We start from the raw sequence: 21,312 nt of genomic DNA, 5'->3' as shown, positions 1-21,312 counted from the left end.
CTTGTTTCTCCCTCCACATTAGCAGGCCATTTCCACAGCTGAGGGAGATCATTCAGTGCTAGGCTGTGAGTGCCCCCTACTGTTGAGAGGCTCGAAATCCCTCTCGGTCCTGCGGCAGACCTCTTGGGCTGTTTCAAAGCTTTCTTTGCTAAAGACACCCTTCCCATGGATTAAACCTCTTTTTACCTTAAGATTTCCTTCAATTTCCAGGTAGCTTTTAAACAATCGATTAATTGGTCAGATACTTCTGTATATTCTTTCTCCTTTAACTAGGAAGTCCTGTAATTTTTAGTTGCTCAAGTCTTACAATTTATTTATGCAGAAGATATATATATATACATTTTGAAAGTCTATAATATAGAACATAAAAAGTTGGATTCAAACTTTATAATTTGTGCCAAGCACCAAATATCAGAGAAACAAATTTTTTTAAAAATTATCTCAGTATTGAGCAAACAATAAAATAAAAATATAAGTGTTTCATGTGAAGGAAACTAAGTCCTCTGCCTCTGTGAGACCCTGAAGGAGTGACTTGAACTCTAGAGTCAGAATAGAGAAGAACTTAATCCTTTACTCTGTGCCCACTGTGTATGCAATGAAAAACCACACAGGATTTTTCTCCTAAAAGAGCCTACAGCCTAGTAGGGGGAGTGTATATCTAAGTAAAATTTTATTCCCCTCCCCACACATTTAATTTAAATAAAAAAATGAGTGAATTTGGAATGGAACTTTGAACACCCAGGGGCCCCAAAATTCGAGGATGTAAGTAAGAATAAATAATCTGGGGAATAAATTGGGAGAAGTTTGAGAGCAGCAAGAGAAGCAGGGGAGGTACTCAGACATTCCTAGTTTAAGTGGCTGTGTAAAATAGGAACTTAATCGAGGCCAACCTGGGCTACAAGAGCTAGTTCCGGGACAGTCTCCAAAAGCTACAGAAGAAACCCTGTCTCGAAAAAATAAAAAATAAAAAAAAAAAAAAAAGGAACTTAACCATACAAGGAACAATACCCAGAGTCAGACCCAGGGGAGCTCTTCCTACAAGTGAGAGGGAGTGGGACCCATGGGTTAAGACAGAGAAGTAGAAGAAGTGGATGAAGTGGGAGAAGTGGATGGAGTGGGAGGTATGAGCATAGCCCGAGTACTTACCGACTCCAGTCTGGACCTGATACTCCTTCCCTTACCTCTGATGCCTGGCACATTCCTGGACATCTTTGGAAGTGTGGGTCTCTGATGTTGGCCCTGTCTTTGGGCAGTCCTTCATGGGCTGGGGCACAGATTCTGAGACCTGTACAGTACAACTGTGTGATATTTTCATAATCAATGTTTTAAAGAAAGAATAGGAAGGGGGAAGAAAATCTGGGAGCAGCAGTAGCAGACACTGAGAAAGCCTTCCCTTTGGGTTGTTCAGAAGCCCTGGGTACCCTTTTGTAAAGACCTCTACTAAGGTGGCCACTTAGGGAGCCCAGTCACTGTGGGAACAGCCCTCTTGGGGGACTTTAGCAAGTGTGACAGGACTATACTCGGAAACATGGTGAGTGGAATGTCTCTCCAGTTAGGGAAAGTGTGGATCAGAAGCACTCAGTAGAAACCTATTTAGAACCAGTCTGTAGGGGACCACAAACTCAGACTGCAGCAGTATACGCTGGGAGGGAGCCCCTCAGGACAGGGACTTTTGCAACTCAGCCCATCAAAGTGGGACCAGCAGTTGTGGCCTGGTCTTGAGACGCGTGAACGCTCACAACCAGACTTCCGTAAGGACCGCCTAGGGATATGATGGGCACCTGTGACCCAGCCCGTGAAGGACTGCCCAAAGTCAGGGCCTACACTGGCCACCCACACTTACAAAGACAGTCCAGGAATGTGGCAGGTGGCTGAGGGAAGGGAAGGAATATCAGGTCCAGACTGGAGTCAGGAAGGATTCTGGCCTACACTCAGCTTCCCCCTTAGACCACTTCTCCCCTTTATAGCGACTCCTCATTTTTCGTTTATTAGCATCCAATGAATGACAGTTTCATAGGCCAGCTCTGTCTTACTATGTCCCTCTTCCTCTCCTCTCTTCCCTTTTCTTTATTCTTTTTCTATGATTTTTTTTCCTTTTCACAGGTTTTATCAAAGAAGAGAGGCTGCCCTTGCTTGTGGGATCTCTGCATCTCCACCTCTTGAGGGCTGGGGTGTTTTAAGTTATCTGGCTGCATTTCTTTTCCTCATGTGTTATTCTGTCTTAAACCGAAACTGCCATATCTCTTCCTATTTTCTTTTCTGTTTCTCCTTTTTATTTTTCCTCTTTTTCTCTACCAACCTAATGGCCACCATTAATCTTGGTTTGTGTTTTCTGTCCCTCTCATACCCACAGGAACTAATATCTCAGGGAACCCGGTACTATCCGTGCTCCTTTGCTTCCCAAAATGATCGTGTTCAAGTGGTTGTTTTTATTGACCTCTTACTGCATTTTCACAGTGGCCTGGCCTTTGATAGTGGTTGTCTTGTAGTTGACATTCTGCTGGGGATTGATCCTGGTATTCCTAACGCCATCCTACAAGAAGAAAACTACATCCCAAGCCTTCTACAACGTAGATCTTACGAACAACTCCAAGGGAATGACAAAGCTTTTTTAAACAGACAAACTACAACCTAACCCCAGATGCACAAGTGTCAAAGCAAAAGTGTGAGAGACACGAAAACCCAAGACACCAGACAACCCTGAAATCCTGCAGGAATGGCCTTCACCAAGTGTGAGTTCAAAAATTAATGTGCTCTCTCTCCCTCCCTCCCTCCCTCCCTCCCTCCCTCCCTCTCTCTCTCTCTCTCTCTCTCTCTCTCTCTCTTTCTCTGTCTCTCTCTCTCTGTCTCTCTCTCACACACACATACACAATGCACACACACACATACACACACACACAACGCACACACACTAAATTTTTTAAAGTATATAAAAAACCCAGGATCCATCTATTTGCTGTTTCCTAAAAAAGCACCCCAAACACAGACTCAACCTTAGAATGATTGGTTGGAAAAAGGCATTCCAAACAAATGAAATTAGGAAACAAACAGGAGTTATTGCTCTAATATCTGACAATACAGACTTCAAACAAAATTCAATCATACATTTTTTTTTTACCGCACTATTTGGCAACATGAACCTGGAAGAGTGGGACCTAAAAATGAGGAAACTTCTGACATCCCCACCCCGCCTTATTTTTTAAATGCAACTGTGAAAGCCAAAGTTACATTTTAAGTTTTAATTACTATGCCTAAGAGATCCACGAAACAAAAATGCCTCTGATCCACGAGCCCCTTTGCCCAAGGACACATAGTCCTGATAATGCTGGAGGCTGTTGTTGATGGGGGGGGGATAACAAGCCACGTGTTTTCACTCCCCTGAACAAGGTTTGCTCAGCCCATCTGCGCTGCATACACTTGATCACACAGGGGCAGGACATTCACAGGGAGGAAGTATATCAGGATGTATACTTGCCCCAGAGTGGATGTTTAGGCTGGAGGTATGCCAAAATGTATGCTTGGCTCTGAGTGGACCTCATGGGAAGTACTTAAGCAGCTGCAAACTGTGACGCAGAGCCACTTTTTCTTGGAAACCAGAGATGGACCAGGCCAGAGCCTATCCACCTTGCCGATGTTTAACTAAAGCTTGCCTCAATTTTGGCTTTAAATTGTGGTCTTATTCTCTACCAGTGAGATTCATACACTATGTCCAGAATGGGTTTTGGTTTTGTAGGACCCAGCCATGACAAGCTCAACGGTCTCAGTAGTTTACCCTACGGAAATATCCGATTCCAAGAAATACCACAAACTGAGACCACCCTGGTACCATCCAAGAACAGACCATGCAAAGGAAATTCCTACTGTTCCAACCATTGTAGATAGGATCACCTGCCAGCACACACCCATCGCTCCTCACCAGGACACCCCTAGACAAATGTCAGCCAATCAGACCTTAGAAATCCCTCACCCCAACCTCTGGTATTATAAAAATCCCACCCCAACTGAGCTCTCGGATCATGCCAATGCATTGGGCACATGGAGAGTTCAAGTTTGAACTTGAATAAGAATAAAGGCTTTTTGCTTTTACATACAGGACTCGGTCTAGTTGGTTTTTGTGGGACTACATGATCTGAGCATAACAGTTTTGATTTAAGATGTTGTTGATAAATCTAAATGTCACTTGATGCACGAGTATCTAATATATAAGCAAATTATAAATGCAACAGACAATATTAGACCAGCTGTAATGGTTTATATAAAAACTGCACAGTTCCCTGAGGGACAGCAGCAGGTTGGGAGCCCTCACCGCTCAGCGGGCCACTGAGGGTGGTTTAGGGCAGCGGCAGGTAGGAGACCACAGCAGGCCATGAGGGGCAGCTGCTCCCACCACCCGAGGCCTCTGTGGGTCCCAGGCTGGTTGGGAGGCAGTGGGTGAGAGACCTCAGCAGGCGGGACAGCAGGTCCCATGAGGAGCTGCAGGTGAGAGACAGGCATGCCATGCAAGAAAGTAGGAATAGTTTAATTAGTGGGTTAGAGAAGAAAAGGGAAAGGAGAGAGAAAAGAGAGGCGGGGCAGGGGAGAGGAGAAGAGGCAGCAGCCACCTCTTCCAATATACAATATAACTCTTTCCTTAAGGGCTTCCCAAGTGTCTTCCCAGTTCTGATGACTTCCGAATTTGTCCTCTGCAGAAGCAGTGGTAGCAGAAATGTACAGGAAGAGTGTCCTATGCATCTTTGGAGGAGCGGTGGCAGCCAAAGCTGCATTGCTGGCTGGCATGACCCTGTGCCACAGGCTGGAGTGCCAATTGTTGTTTTTAATCTAAATTTTTATCTTACAATTTTACCAACAAAGATTCTGAATTCAGAGGCTGGGGTGAAAACCTGCTAGCTCAGAGAGGTTCAGGAACAACCGGCTGACCTGCCTCCTTTTCTGGAATCGTAGAGAAAGAGGGTTCTTCTGTTACCCCAAAAGACCACTACACTCAAAGCCCCTCCCTACTACTTCCTGTGTGTCTCTCTATCCATTTTCTGGACTCCCTCTGACTCTCTGTGACTATTTTATGTCAACTAGTTGCTGGCTCCGTCTCCTGACCCAAGGTTGATTTTATTTAATTAACATAGTCTCAGGGTTCAGAGTGTGATTGAATGTCCTGCAACAATAGAGACAATTCCATATCAATGTTATGGAATCAATCTAACAATCTTCTAAAAGGGGAGTGTATTATAAAGAATTGGTATATATACCTAATTGATTTGTTTTCAGAAACAGAGAAATGAAATTATGTTGTTTGCAGAATAATCAATGCAACTAGAGATGACCATTCTTTGATTTTATTTAGATTCATGAAATCACATTTGTCCAGAGGAACAAAGGAGCCTAATAGGCAGAATGAAACAAAAGAAATGAGGGGTGTGTGGGGGGGGAATAAGCTCAACATACAACATATACTTGGATGAAAATCTCCATATGTGACATGGTTCCATTTACAATAAATATAAATAATAAAAATTTAAGAAACAAATAACCAACAACAACAGAAAAGAGACCTTGATATTCATACCACAAAAACTAACTCAACAGCTCTCTGACAGGGCTGAGCACAGTATGAAATCTTCGCCTACAGATGATTTAATGAACCTTATTGTCGGTGAGGCCTTCTTTTGCTGGAATATTTGGTTCCTGAGGGTCTGGAAAGGAGTGATACACCAAAGATGAACTGCAGTCAAAGGAAGGGCAGGACAAGAGAAACTCACAAGAAGACTGAACTAGTAAAAAAGAGTCTTTAAGGGTAACAGTGGAGGCAAGAAGCCAAAGGACGATTCTGAGCAAAGACCCCAAGGATTTGAGAAATAACCCAAATACTTTGGTCTAGTTGGAGAGTAACCCTGGAAGAGACATACGATTTTTATTGTTATCAGCCTTCCAAATTGTGCTGCCTATGTATTCCTGAGTGTGGGGCCATTCATTCATGAGTGAGGTAGGTCACCCTATCAGGAAGGTACAAGTTCCTATCATGGATAGAGATCCATTATGAACAAGCTTGGCAAATGTCTGAAGCTCCTCTTGCTCTGTTACATTTTCCCCCTTCTGTGACATTCTAACTTGACAAGCAAACTGGAGCTAAGTTTGTGGTGTCTGAGCTTTTGGTGCCTTTGTTTAAGACGACTGTGGAAAGATCATGGTCATTCTCCAGGAAGGGGACGTGTTTGGTAACAGCACTGCACGCCCCTGTCAGGTTACCTCCAGTTCCCATAGAAGACTAACACGCTAACAAGCCAAGTCTGAATGAGTGCCATGAGATTTTATCACAGCACGGGGCTGGTTTGCCTTGAGGAGAACATGTGGATTATGCAGATGCCTTATTTCTCAACATTTGATGTTCCTTTTCCAGCAATTGTTAAAATGCTGACCAGAAATAAAACACCATCCAGCAGGCTTTAGTACTCTGTGTGAAGCCTTCTCTCTTTCAGCAGCTTGTGGCCCCCTCACTTGGAGTTCCGTCATTTAAAAAATGCGAAGCTGGAAACAACATTAATATTTCTAACAAAAACCCCCAGGTCCTTCAACTCACTCCTGGTGGCCTTCCCTGGAGAATAGCCCTCTGTGCCTCCCTGCTTATAGGCTGATTTGTAGGTAAGGAAGACATAAGAAATGCCATTTAAAGTTAGGGGGAAATGCACTGAGTAGCTCTATTAATGACGAGGTGGCTGGGGCCCTCTGCTCTGCCCAGATAGTAGTGGATAGGCAAGGGAAAGCTCCGGAAGCGCTGGCTTAGGCCTCTTTTGGGCCCCTCGACTTTTGACGGCAGCAGCAAGCAGGCAAGACCACCAGCAGCTGCTGCCTTCTAATGTTAAGGCTCTCGTGCAAGTTTCTAGTACTAGGACCTTAGTTCCTGAAATGCTCCGTGTGTTACAGCTCTTAAGTAGGTCTAGGAAGTTGGTATTCCTCACGTGGCACACAGGCTAAAAGCCCTGGATTCCATCTGTAGTGACAAACAAAAGTAAATATGACACTGGGTCTTACTTAGTGTTCAACTACTGTGGAAAGACACCATGCCCGTGGCATCCCTTATGAAAGAAAGCATTTAATTAGGGCTTGCTTATAGTTTCAGAGGTTTAGTCCACTATCATCATAGCGGGGAGCTTGGCTGCGTGCAGGCAGATACGTTGAGTAAGACTCTCCATCCAGACCCACAGTCAGCAGGAAGAAGAGACCCTAGGCCTGGCTTGGGTTTTTGAAACCTCCAAGTCCACCCTCAGTGACACACTTTCAACAAGGCCATTCCTACTGTTAAGTTGGGTGCTTAGGCCCCAGGCCCTTGCATCTATCCTAGCCCCCTGACCCTGAGTTAGCACTCTGGACTCCAAATCCCAGCAAGCCAGGTCCTGACACCTCCCTGGGTGGGGGAGGTCAGGACCACTCCCAAGAGTATTTAAGTGATCTTCCAAAAGAGGAACACGTGGTCTCCTTTTCTTCCTCCCAGTGGTCGGTGGTCGTGTTTGTGCAGCTTCCTGGTCCCCCTCTCTCTGCCCCCCCCCCCCCAGTGTAGAACTCCCATCAAACCTGGATATCTCTTAATTTGGCTTGTTTTGATTTGGCTTAATTGGGAATTTGCGTTGGCAGAGAGCTCGCGTTAGAAAACTATTCCTAGCACCTACTACAATATGGCCACACTTTCTAATCCTTCTTGAGCAATGCCACTCCCTGATGACTAAATATTCAAATATGTGAGCCTATGGGGAGTCACTCTTATTTAAACCACCACATACTGGCAAGTGGAAAATTGTATATAAAAGCTATAATTAAAAGACTATTTCCACCAAATCTTGTCTAAAATTCAATGTAAGAAGTAAGGCATATTGCTAAGGGGGAAGATATTTTTTTCTTTAAGGGTCACTTACATTGTGCTAATAATCACGTAAAGATGGGCACCAGAGTAACATTAACCACCCCAGACTGTCAGCCCTAACGTTGGAGTAGTCCTGTCCCATGCTGACTCTAGGTTTGACTATAGGATTTGCTTTGGTCATGGTCACTGAGCAGTGAGCCTGTGGTTGTACAGGCAGAAGCTTGCACACTGGGACTTTGCTCTCTTGCACTGATACCATGGTCACGGTGTGGAGCTAGATCTAGCTCCCTGGAGTGTAGAGACCATTGAGTTCTCCAGATGAACTCATCTCTACTTGTTCAAAAGAACCCAAGTGAGACCAACAGAAGCCTGTTACCAAACTACAGAATGAAGGAGAATTTGCTGTTGCAATAGGACACATTCAGTGGTGATTCCACACCAAGGCTTCCACAAAATCTAATTTCTAGGTATTTGACCTGAAAGGGAAATACATTATGATGATCAACACAATGCCAATGCTAAAACTAATCATATACTTGTATAATGGAAAAAATATATAAGCACTTTTCAATGTCTAAAATGAAATAAAATACAGTAAGTAGTATAGTGTGCTTGAAATGATTTATCTTCTAAAATTAAAAGCCTTTTAAAATATTATGATTCAAATATGTACTATAGTGAAACAATATAAAGTATAATGAAGTTGGTAAGAAAATACTTTTCAAGGTGGGTCTGGAATTTTCCAAAAGGTAAGGAAGGATGGTAGCATTCAAAAATATTAAAAGAATACAAAAGCTACTTTCAACAGAGTTCCCCAGAGTTAAATTGTAACCCATTCTCTGCATCAAAAATGAAATAAAGATTATACTTAATTAAAACAAGATTATAAAAAAGCCATGGGTCAAAAGAAAATAAGAATTAATTTCTCTTCAAATACCTAGTGCTTAATTAAATTCTACTCAGGAAAGGAAAAATACTGCAGAGAAAGTTGACTTGTAGGCGCCTTTGGGTGGCTGCAAAGGCTGAGAAGACCCTAAAGACATGAGGAAGCCAAGACTCCTTTCCTGAATATAAATAGTCTGGTGAGACTTCCTGCTACGCCCCCAGCCTCACCCACCTGCCGGACACTCGCCCACTACATTGTCACCACACCTCAAGATACCAAGCAAAGCCTTCCTCCCATAGCCTTGGAAGGACCTTCCACTTCCCTGGAGCTAGAGACTATTTAAAAAAAAAAAACAAACTTCTGAAGCCAAATGAATTTGACCTTCCAAGTGACCTTTAACATTTCCAAGCGGTGCTTCTAGTTGAGCTTTAGTTCTTTGAGAGCAGTTTGATCCGCTATTTTTAAAGCATTTATTTTAAGTGCATCTGTGAGTGTATGCGCAGGCGCACCATGTGCCTAAAGCAGATTGTAGAGCTTAGAAGGGCACTGGATCCCCTGGAACTGAAGCTATTGATGGGTGTGAGCCTCTCTGTGAGTGCTGGGAACTGAGCCTGGGTCCTCTGCCCCTTGCTCAGCAGTTTTGAAGTTGGTTGCCTTTATTAAAATGCAGGATGAAGCTCAAGGGCTTAGTTACTGAGTCTTCCTTTAGTTTATAGCAGTAGGTTGAAAGAATTCACTTCAATCCAAAATTGCCAGGATGTGAATACAAAAGCAATCCTTGTAGAGAGCTTCTCTCTCTCTCTCTCTCTCTCTCTCTCTCTCTCTCTCTCTCTCTCTCTCTCTCTCTCTCTCTCTCTCTCTCTCTCTCTCTCTCTCTTCTGGTGATATTTTGTTTGTGCTCTAACAAATAAACCTTGCCTGAAGATCAGAGGAAAGAGTAGCCACTAGTTAACCATAGAGCTCTGGAAGTCTGTACAGACAAACAGGAAGTGTTATGGTTGGGCGGAGAGAGGAATATAAGGTGGGAGGAGACAGGAGCACAGCCCTTTATTGGCTGGGGAGTTAGCAAGGTAAGAGTTGGCTGTGGTTGGCTCCTTTCCCTCTCTGTTATTTCCACATTTACACTGTTATCTGGCTCTGAAGTTTTATTATTAATCCCAATTAGAATTTGCACTATGTTTCCTTCCCTCCTTCCTTTCTTCCCTTCTTCCTTCCTTCCCCCCCTCCCTCCTTCTTTCCTTCCTTCCTTTCCTTTTTGTTTTTTTTTTTTTACAAAGTTATGTTTCTTTTTTAAGTGTTATATATGTACATTATTTAAACTACCTAAATAGTTTTGACAAGAATCCACATTCTCCAGGACGATCACTGTCAACTTCTGGGTGGTTCTTACACCTAAACAAGGTGTTTCTGTTTCTAGGTGGTGATGTTTTAGTCGCTATCTATTGACTTCTAGAGTGGAAAGTGACAGTTAACTTTTTTAAAGTCAGACTCTTTCTACGTAGCCCTAGCTGCCCTGCAACCATGCTGACAGAGCTGCACCTGCCTCCGCCTCCCACGTGTCGGCAGAAAAGGCGTTCACCACTATTCCCAGCCCCACTTACCTTTCTTTTGTGTTTCTCCGCATGAAAGTACAAGCTAGTATTTTAAGCCTCTTGTACAGCTATGCTATAATTTGTCCATTCTGCCCAAGTAAGAGGTCACTGATAAAATGGGCCAATGTGATGCTCTGCAGGATGTCTAGAAGATTCAAGTCTCCTGGTTATCTCATGAGTACCATTAGGAAACCCCTAGGACTCAACGGAAAATGTGTGCCTTTTTCTCTATTTGTGAAAATGCCAACTGTTTCTGGCCTTTCCTTATGTTTGGAATAAAAACAATAACACGTTCACCAAAATCGATGATGCATACCAATACCCCAGGCTATGTGAATCTGCTCTAGAAAATACCTAACATCTGGCATAGCAGCTGCATTCTGACCTACTAATAGGGTGAGCATGCAGTAATCTTCTGTCATTCTTCATCATTCATATATTTTTTTTTTTGTAGGACCAGATGGTGAATTAAATGGGAATATGCTCTGCAGGTCTGTTTTCCTTAGATTCATAAGGGTGGCCCTAATTCTTGCCATTCCCTCCTGAAATATAAAATTATTTGTTTTCTGATATATTCAAATCTGATTGTTTGTGATGGGATCTGTGAGTTGTCAGAGGTAAATAGCTTATTGTCTTTGTCCTTTTGGGCTGTAGTGACCTGAAAGTAGGCTAGGTGGTTTGTAAACAACAGAAATGGACATTTGATAGTCTTTCTAGGATCAAGGCACCAAGAATGTCTTTATTTGGTGAGAGACTGCTTCCCAGTTGAATGCTTGTATGAGGGAGGAACAAAGCCTTTCTTCACGATTTCTTTTTAAGGGTAGTTTATCCCTAGACACCCGCAAAGGACGCTTCCTCCAAATGTCACACTGGGAATCAGGTGTCACCACATGAACTCTAGGGACACACATGTAGTCTGTATTAGATGGGGTCAAGAAAGTCGGCCTACAATGATGGGGTGTGAGGTCCTTTTTGAGATACTGTCTCATTACATATTTGGAACATCTCTACTTTATGATCCCCTGCCTCAGTCTTCTAAGTACTGGGATTATAGGTATGTGCCACCATCCACGTAGGATAAAAGGGCCAGATGAAAAAGACATTCTGACCTTGATTTGACTCTGAGATGAGGGCCAAGAACTTGAAATTCCATCAGTCCCTGAGTTTGCCTCAAACACAGAATTCCACCAATCCCTGAGCACAAAATTCCACCAGTCACCGAGCTTGCCCTAAGATCAGACCATAGAATGCCACCAATCCCTAAGCTTGCCCCAAGATCAGGCCACAAAAACTCACCAATTCCAGGCCACCCTGGAAAACTCTGCCCTGTTCCCAGAAACCCCATATAAATCCTGCATTCTGTTCAGTTCCCTGCTGCTTCTTGTCTGGGCAGAGGCAGACACCCTCCTGGCGTTTTTCCCTCCCAATAACTCTCCTGTGTGCGGTTTATTGTGTGGTGTGACATTGTGGTACTCCTTAGGTCCCGGTTGCCGGGATACCTCTCAGAGCAGAGCTGTAACACTCTCACTGGGGAAACGCTCCCACACTGGAGCAGAGATGTTACTCTTCTGTTGGGGAAGCCTTTCCCTTTAGAGCTGCAACATGTAAAATAAGCAGCAGGTTACTATCTTTATTTTTTGACTACTGTTATTAGTTCCTTAAGAATGTTATACAATATATTTTGATCACATTCACCTCCTACACCTCCTAGCGCCACCCCTACCACCCCAAACCCTAATTTCATGCCTTTTTACATTTTAAAATTCTTTAAAAATAACTCATCAATTCCAATTTCTACTGCCCATATACTCCTGTGTATGGCATCATCCAGTGGAGAGACGTCAACCCATCAGGGCCATACCCTTAAGATGGGGTTTAGGTCATTCAGTAGGTTGTGAATATTTGTCATTATTTAGGGGGGTTAGTTGCAAGTTGTTTTTGGTCATGGTCAATGAGGAAACTAAACAAAGGAGGCTGGATTAAGGGATTTCTTTCTTTCCTCTATCCTTCTTTCTCCCCTATTAGTGAAAAAAGGGAGTATATAGGAATGATAGAATAAAGGGGTAGATTATTGAATCTACTAAAAAACAACTACTAGTCTCAAATATTTTACAATGGTATGGATTTTTATATATTGATACAAATGTAAGGTTATTTTTGTTATAGCATACTGTCTATATGTTTATATGCTTGTTTATAGTATTGTACCTATGCAGCCTACTTAATAATGTAATGCAAAGTTCTAGTCCTTGAAAAGTATTATTACAAACTGTTTAGGATAATTAAGAAATGCAGGTAGTAGTTAGTCATTATAACAATCAAAGTTGTAGTCGTGTTAGGTATGTTTTCAAGGTCAAATATAGATATATTTTAGACAGATAAATGGTCTTCAAGCACTCCAGAAATATTTAGCATATGACATCTAAGATGTTTTAATAGCATAAAGCTTTTCATGACAGTGAAATATATCTGTTCATGGCAGCACCAATCTACTTCAGAGAGCACCAATCTACTTCAAAGCCAATCTACTTCAGCACCAATCTACTTCAAAGAACCTCCATATGGAGTTTGCTTTAAATGTGACAAAACTAGCTACTGGGCAAGAAGCTGCCTTTGCCTCAGCTGCTGACAATGTGCTGTCTAAATTAAGCAGGACACAAAAGAAAGTGGATGCCAAACTTGGCCAAGACAAGGTGGGAAAGTCCTTCAAAATTCTTTGCTATAGCAAAGACGTTTGTATCAATCACAGCACAACCCTTGTTGCAAATGAAGATTGTTTTACTGATGGCATTCGCCTTTCACACGAGTGCCCATTTCTGAAAAGTAAAATCATCTAGAGTTCACCAAGGTTTGTCTACAGTCTGCTTTCCACAGGCTTTCCTCCCTGCATCTGCTCCTTATCCTTATAACCTCGCTATTCTTGATATGTTCACTCTCTTTCTTTCTCTGCTCTGCTTCAGTTTCTCTCACTATGGTTTCTCTAGTCTCTATCCCTTGTTATTCTTCCACATCTCACAGATAGCCCTAGCCACGTCCAGCTTGCTGGCCATATTCAGCCTGCTTCTTTCTTTCTCTGCTCTGGATTCTTCCAGATGCCTCTGGCTGTTCTCTCTTTCATATCTGTGATAAAAATCCTTCTCCCTAACCGTACCACGGAACAATCATGTCATCAGTTTATATACCTTTGAGGAAGAACTGGGGAGTTCATGGTTTCTATTTCTGTGATAAAATACCATGACCAAAAGCAGCTTGGGGAGGGAAGTATTTATTTCAACCTACAGCTTATAATCAGTCCATCATGGAGGATGATCAGGGCAGGAACCTTGAGGCAAGAACTGAAGCAGAAGCCATGAAGTGACACTGTTTACTGGCTTGTTCTTCATGTGCTTTGTTTGTTTGAAACAAGGTCTCACTATGTAGCCCTGGCTGACTTGGAAATTGTTGTGTAGAGCACTCTGGCCTAGAACTCACACTGATTCACTTGCCTCTGCCTCCTTAGTGCTGGGATTAAAGGCATGCACCACCACACTCAGCTTTTTAGCCTGCTTTCTTACATAAGCCAGGACCAGGTACCAAGGGTTGGCATCTCCTCCAGTGACCTGGACCCTCCAACATCACTCATTAATCAAGACAATAGACTTGCTTACAGGCCAAATTCATTTTTTTTCCAATTAAGACACCTTTTCCACAGATATGTCTAGAATTATGTCAAGTTGACCAAAAACCAACCAGCACATGGAGAAGTCATTACCATTTACAATTTTGGTGGTTTAGCAGAGATCTTTCTCCTGGAAACATTTCAGTAAGTGAATTGCAGGTTTAAAAACAGGCTCAGGTCTGTAATTTTAGCAGTCCATGATTTACTGAATGATAGTCTCCAGCATCAAGGCAATGTACCCTTTATTATTTTTTTCCCTGATAGCATATGCTAATAGGACTTTCTTGGTTGTCCATTTTGTCCCTAGTAGCCATTTCTGTAACTCCTTGAGGGCCAGACCCTTTTAGCAAAACATCATAACTCCCTGACTTCTGGTAATTAAGCATTGCCACCTGACACTGATTATCTTGGCCTCCTGTTATTCCTATTATCAGTGAGTCAAGGTCTGCCAAAATTCTGTTATTGTTGGTTGTGTTTGTCAAGAGCCATGACTTAACTTCTTAACAATGATTATGTCTGATGTATTAGCTCATCTCTATGGTCTGAGTAAATGCAGTACAATGTCCTCTCCTCCTCAGAACATAGATATGACATTTTATATGAGAATGGCTCCCATAAGCTAATATATTTGAATGTTTGTTTCCCATTTGGTGGACTGTTTAAGAAGGGTTAGGATGTTGGAGGAGGTGACTCACCAAGAGTAGGCTCTGAGGTTTCAAAAGCTCATGCCAGGTCTCTCTCTCTCTCTCTCTCTCTCTCTCTCTCTCTCTCTCTCTCTCTCTCTCTCTCTCTCTCTCTCTCTCTCTCTCTCTCTGCCATATTTGAATCAGGTATGAGCTCTCAGTTACTGCTCCAGAGCCATGCCTACTTGCCTGCCATGATGATCATGGACTAACCTTCTGAAACTGAAAGCAAGTTCCCAGTTAAATGCTTCCTTTATTAAGTTGCCTTGGTCACGGTGTCTTTCCATAGCAATAGAGTAGTAACTAAGTCACCAGTCAGTGGTGCACAAGTCTTTAATACCAGTGCTTGGGAGACAGAGACAGGCAGATCTCTGTGAGTTTGAGGCCAGCCTGTTGTACAGAAGAAGTTTCAATATGGTAATGACTACACAGAGAAACCCTGTCTCTAAAAATCAAAACCAAAGCCAAAAAAAGTAAGTTAATAGCTACATAACCTGCCTGGCTGTACATTATGTACCCACTCTAGCACATAATGTACCCACTCTAGCAAACTTACCTTCTTTGGCCTTTGAATCCTGCAGGCAATTTTCCTATCCCAGCAGCAGTTTCCCAAATAACCACAAGAGTCTTGTTATTATAAATGCTGGGCCAACAGCTCAGGCTTGTTACTAACTAACTCTTACATTTAAATTAATTCATATTTCTTATCTATGCTTTGTCGTGTAGCTTGGTATCTTTTCCCAGTATTATTACATGCTTATCTAGCTTCTCCTTGCGTGTGCTGGCAACTTCTCTGACTCTGCCCTTTAACTTTCCAGAATTCTCTCTGCATCTAGATGTCTTGCCTATACTTCCTGCCTAGCTACCGGCCAGTCAGCTTTTTATTAAACCAATCTGAGTGACAAATCTTCATAGTGCACAAAAGGATTATTCCACAGCAGAATCCCTTCCCTCTCCTGCCAGCCCTAACACTTTTGATATTAGGTATTGGTTGCATTTACTAAGATTGATTTTCCATACTTCTAGGAGTCACTGTAACAATAATATCACACCAATAGAACACAAATTCTGTATTCTAGGGATCCTTGACAAAGTATATTTTAGGAGAATGATTCCAAAGTAGCATAATATTCCTTACTCGATATTATGGTCTGGCTCCTGACCATATCAAGAATCTCTGAGTTCAGTTTTATGCATACTTCCTAAGTTCTTGTAGTGGTAGGTCTTGCAACATCTTTGGGGAATAGTTCTTAGTCTCCATCATCAACCACAGCACTTTCCCAACTAGGCTATCATATAATTATAGCATACTGGACAGAGGGTTAGGTGGAAAGTAGAGTGGGGGATAAGGAAGGAGAAGTTGTTATTTAGTAGACGCCTTAACAATGTCTAGCAGGACAAAATGACAATTTTCAGTAGGGAAACAAGTCTGACACTGTGGGCACTAAAGAGCCTGGGGAATGAACATTTCAGGGACACCACCCAAATGGTTTCTCAGTTTGTCAGGATGGTAGATTCTCCCTAAGCATAGCCCTGATTTTGGCATATCAGACTTCCTATTGGGACACTTGTCTATCTTTTAAGTTCAGTCACTCTAAAATCCTCTCAGATTTTAGCTTTCTTCCCAACAGATGAAAGTTTCTCTGGTTGTATTGAAGTGATCTGGTTTTCACACCTTTCATATTCTAGAGTTTTTACTCCTACTACATCTCAAACATCAGCCAGTATATTTCATTCCTTTATTAAAAAGTTACATTCATTGGATAAATAAATCTATTTTTTAAAAAATTACATTCATTGGACCTGGAGGCATATGCATGCTGGCTAGGTTATTTTGTTTGTTTGTTTGTTTAATGTTTAAATAATTTAAGAGGGAACCTCACTTGAGAAAATGCCCCCACCAGACTGGCCTGTGGGAAATCCTGCAGTGCACATTCTTGATGAATGACGGATGTGGAGGACTCGGCCCATGATGGGTGGTGCCAGTACCAGGCAGATGGCCCTGAGCTGTATATAGTAAAATGGGCTGAGCAACTATGGGGAACAAGCTAGAAAACAGCACTCCTCCTTAGCGTCTGCTTCAGTTCCTGCCTTAGCTGCCTTAGTGATGGGCCATTACCTAGAAGTGTAAGATGAAATGAACTTTCCTCTCTAAGTTGCTTTCAGTTGTTTAATCACAGCAACAGAAACCCTAAAGCATAAATCAGTGCCAACAGTGGGTATTGATGTGACAAACCTGATCCATATTTTGCAGAGGACTGTAGAGGGATTTGGGACTCTAGGCTAGGAAAGCCATTGAGTTTTCAGAACTCAACTATTATTGCAGTAATTTAAAAGAGAATGTGGAGAGCCCGGTTTGTAAAGTTTCAGAGGGAAGATTTTAGAATCCATGAAAGAACTTAGTGGAACCATTCAATATTTTGAACTAAGAATCTGTGGATCTGGTCAGCTGGGGCTGAAGAATTAGCTGTGATTAAGAAGAGGCAGGCATCAGTGAAGCAATATCTTCTGGGAAGCGTTTCCTCTGGATCAACACACAGAACCTATGATCCAGAGGAGCCCGAGGCTTGCACTGGCAGCTGAATTTGGTAATGTGTAAGAGTTTCTTAGCTTATATTGGTTTTGAAGTTCATGGACAGCAGCTAAAGCTTGGCACCATGAGAGACCATTGGAGAAGGTGCAATCTCAGTTGCTGTAGGATCTCCAGGGTTGAAGGGATCACAGAGAGCACATTCCTATATATACACCACACTTGATTGAGGGAGTTCACTTACAGTGTCAGAGAATCAGTCCATTATCATCATTGCAGGGAGTATGGCAGCATGTAGGCAGATGTGGTGTTGGAGCTGAGAGTACTACATCTTGACTTAGAGGCAACAGGAAGTCAACTGATAGTCACACTGAGGGAAGCTTGAGCAAAAGAGACCTCAATGCCTGCCCCCACAGTAACACACTTCCTCCAACAAGACCACACCTTCTAATAATGTTATTCCAATTGGGGGCCGTTTTCTTCCAAACCCCCGTATTCTTTGCACAAAAACGTGGCACTGCCAGTGCATTGCAAAGGATGACAACCTGCAGTGATGGTTTGCTTATGTTTTAACAAATAAAGCTTGCCTGAAGATCAGGGTGCAGAGCTAAGTAAGCCACTAGAGGCCAGGCAGTGGTGGTACAAACCTTTAATCCCAGGACTCAGGAGACAGAGACAGAGGGATTTCTGTTAGTACAAGATCACCCTGAGCTACACAAGACTGAATCTAAAAGAGAAACAGAACTCACACAAGGGTGATCCCAGCACTTGGGATCCCACACCTTTAATCCCAGCACTAGGGAGGTGGAGACAGGAGTGATATGGTTAGATGGAGAGAGAAATATAATGCAGAAGGAGACAATCATTCAGTCAGTTTGAGGTTTGGTGGAGACAGTTGTAGTCTGAGGACAGGACTGCCCCTTCAGTCTGAGCACTGGTAGGGTAAAAGGTCTTTTTAGTGGCCAGCTGCTCTGCTTCTCTGATCTTCAGCATTAACCCCTATATCTGACTCTGTTTTTTTTTTTAATTTTTATTTTTTTATTAAGACCAACTAGAATTCGTGCTACAAAAACCTAAGACTGATTTATATTATTAAGTAGTTTTGTCTCTCATGTATTTGCTGGCTGGGTTTGGTCTTTGTCTCCTTAGGTATGTCTTATATGAAATAGGCAACTTTATCTTTTTAAAAAACCATTGTGAGTCCAAGCACATACTATACATGGCATTTGTGTCGTCAGAGAGTGTTTGGAAGTTGGTTTTCTCCTTCCACTGTGGGTTCAAGGTTGTCTTGTTTCACAGAAAGGATCCTTACCCATGAACCCACTGTGGCACTGGCTGGTCTTCTTTCTCCTCTTTTTGTTTTTGAGATAGCTGAGCTGGGCTGTGACTCATGAGTCTCCTTAGCCTTCAAAGTGCTAATATAATAGGTATTTACCACATACTTATCTCTCAGTGTGCTGAAGAACACCAGCCCTTTGAATTTCTGGTAATTCTCCTGCCTCAGATCCTTGGTGAGGATATTACAGGTGTGCACCCCCACACCTGATGTAACTTCTATTCATGTAGCATTTCCATTGTCACCTTATTTCAAGCCACCATTTATTCCCTGGCTTTGTGAACTATCCTCTCAGTGGATATTTCTGCTTGTGCCCTGAGGTCATGTCTTTTCCATCACAAGTCACTCCCCCTCAAACTCCCAGGATAGGCTTTCTCTGGGTTAACAGCCGTGGCTGTCCTGGAACTTGCTTTGTAGACCAGGCTGGCCTTGAACTCACAGAGATCCACCTGCCTCTGCCTGAGTGCTGGGACTGAAGGCACACGTTACCACTGCCTGGCTCAAAGTCACTTTTAAGCCTTGCTGTCTACTAGTTCAGAACTATTTGATGGCATTCAAGTCAATTTAATCAGAGCTCAGACATGAAGGAATGGAGATTTTTGGGAAGGGACATGGGCAGGGAAGAGCCCCCAGCCTGAAGTGTGGCTGCAGCCTCTGCCGGCTGAGATTTCCAAAACCTGTGCTGTAAGGCTGGATACACAGCGTTATTTATACAAAGATATTTAATGCTAAAGCAATGATGACCCAGGCTTAAGTTTGGAGAGTGTATGAACCTGAGCAGAACCTCATACCTTTCCCTAGATGTCACCTGAGAACCTTTTGTTTGTTTTTTGAGACAGGGTTTCTCTGTGTAGCTTTGGAGCCTGTCCAGGAACTTCCTCTGTAGACCAGGCTAACCTTGAACTCACAGAGATCCGCCTGTCTCTGCCTCCCGAGTATGGGGATTAATGGTGTGCGCCACCTCCTCCTGGCATTGCCTGAGAATCTTAAAAGAACTTTAGTTTTGTTTTCTTACCTCTCAGTATCCCTGTGGGCTAGATTTTTACTTTAACAACCATAATCCTGTCAGGAGCCCCCTAGAAGCCATTCAGAGATGTCATTTTAGGTTTCTTAGAAGCTCTTTAAAAATTGAAAATTCAAATGCCACCCAAATCCTATGAATGAAAGAAGAGCTGCAACTATCCCCCGAGTTTGTACTCACACTTGGGCAGGTCTCTCTGGGACTCTTCTTTAAGGAGCCCCCCCCCCCCCATCCATGTTCCCTTTTGTCTTTCCCACTGAGCCTCTCTGAACCTTCATCCTTACCCTTACATTAAAGCATCTCCAAACTCCAATCCTGCTTCACAAACTGTGTTTCTGTGACTAAGTCGCCATTTGGACTGGTTGCTGGTCCCTAAACATTGACAGGAACTCCTTAGGCTGCTGAGGGTGACCCTGGGGAGCTGTGCCTCCTGCTTGTCCCTATGGGGAACGCTCATTCCACTGCCATTGCAACAGTCTTTCTTAGACTCTGCTAAAAGCATCCTGCCCCCACTGCTTTTCTAACTAAAGCTTCAAAGTGTTATGTAGTGATATTTCATTTGTATTTTAATAAATAAAGCTCTCCTGAAGATCAGCGTAAAACAGCTACCCTGGTCAGCCTCCAGCAGCCGCACTCGTTTGCCAGAGAAACCCGGCAGTGCATAACTTTAATCCCAGCCCTAGAGAGAAACATAAGATGGGAGGAGACAGCTCTCACACACAGTCTCATTCTGAGATTCCTGAAGGCAGGATCGCCATTTCAGACTGAGGTAAGAGCTAGTGGCTGACTGTTTTACTTTTCTGATCTTCAGGCAAGCTTTGTTTGTTAAAATACAAATGAAGTATCATTAGAGAGTTACAGATATTTACAGCTTCCCCTTTGCAAACCCTTTCCAGGTGCACTTCCTGGAGCTGTCTGCCAAAACGCCAACTAAGTCTTTCTAGATTATCCCATCTAAAACACCCAACTGACACATACAAATCTGCCACTTACATTATTTCAAATCACCAGTTTAATTTTGGTTTCCCATAGACTGTAAAGCGGGGAGTACAGTCCCCATGTTATCCCTACCACCCTGAAAAAAGCCTGGCAATACAGTGGGCACCAAAACAGAACCAAATCAATCAAACACACAAGCAAAGACCAACTTGAACGGATTTGCTGAGTTCTCATCAACTGCGGCACTGCACCGTGAGATCATCTCACAAAGACACCGCAAGCAAAACCAAATCCTCCAAACAGGCAATTCGGTACCAGCTCGCGCCAGAACCCGCCGAGGCTTGTGCCGCGAGAGACCAGACTGCAAACTAAAACTCCGCAGCCTTGGGCTGGGCACTGCCTAGCTAGGGCGGTGCTTCTTTTTATGGACTGGCCTGGGACCGGGCCGCGGCTCCCGCAGCGAACTGGACACCCAGCAGCTAGCCAGCCCGTCAGCCATTTTCCGAGTTTCAAGCAACCCTGCCAGAAAGCTCAAGCCAAAGGAAAAAAAAAAAAAAAAAAAAAAGTGGACGGGGTAGGCGGGCCTGGACCGGAGCCTCGCCCCGGGAGCCACACCCTCGGTCGCCGCCTCCCAGGGCTAACAAAACGCACAGCGGAACTCTAACCGCCGGCAGCGAAAGCGCGCACGGGAGCGCCAATAAGCGCAGAGAGAGGCCCTCAGGGCCGCCGCACGCCCAACCAGGCGGGCAGGGCTCGCTCCCTCTACTTTGTTATTGGCCAACCATTCCTCTTTGCCCGCGGACTGGCTGGTTGTGCGG

This window comes from Arvicola amphibius, chromosome 6 (assembly GCF_903992535.2).
Source record: "Arvicola amphibius chromosome 6, mArvAmp1.2, whole genome shotgun sequence".
NCBI classification, from domain to species: Eukaryota; Metazoa; Chordata; class Mammalia; order Rodentia; family Cricetidae; genus Arvicola; species Arvicola amphibius.
The sequence above is the reverse complement of the archived record's forward strand: the minus strand, read 5'-3'. Positions refer to the sequence as shown.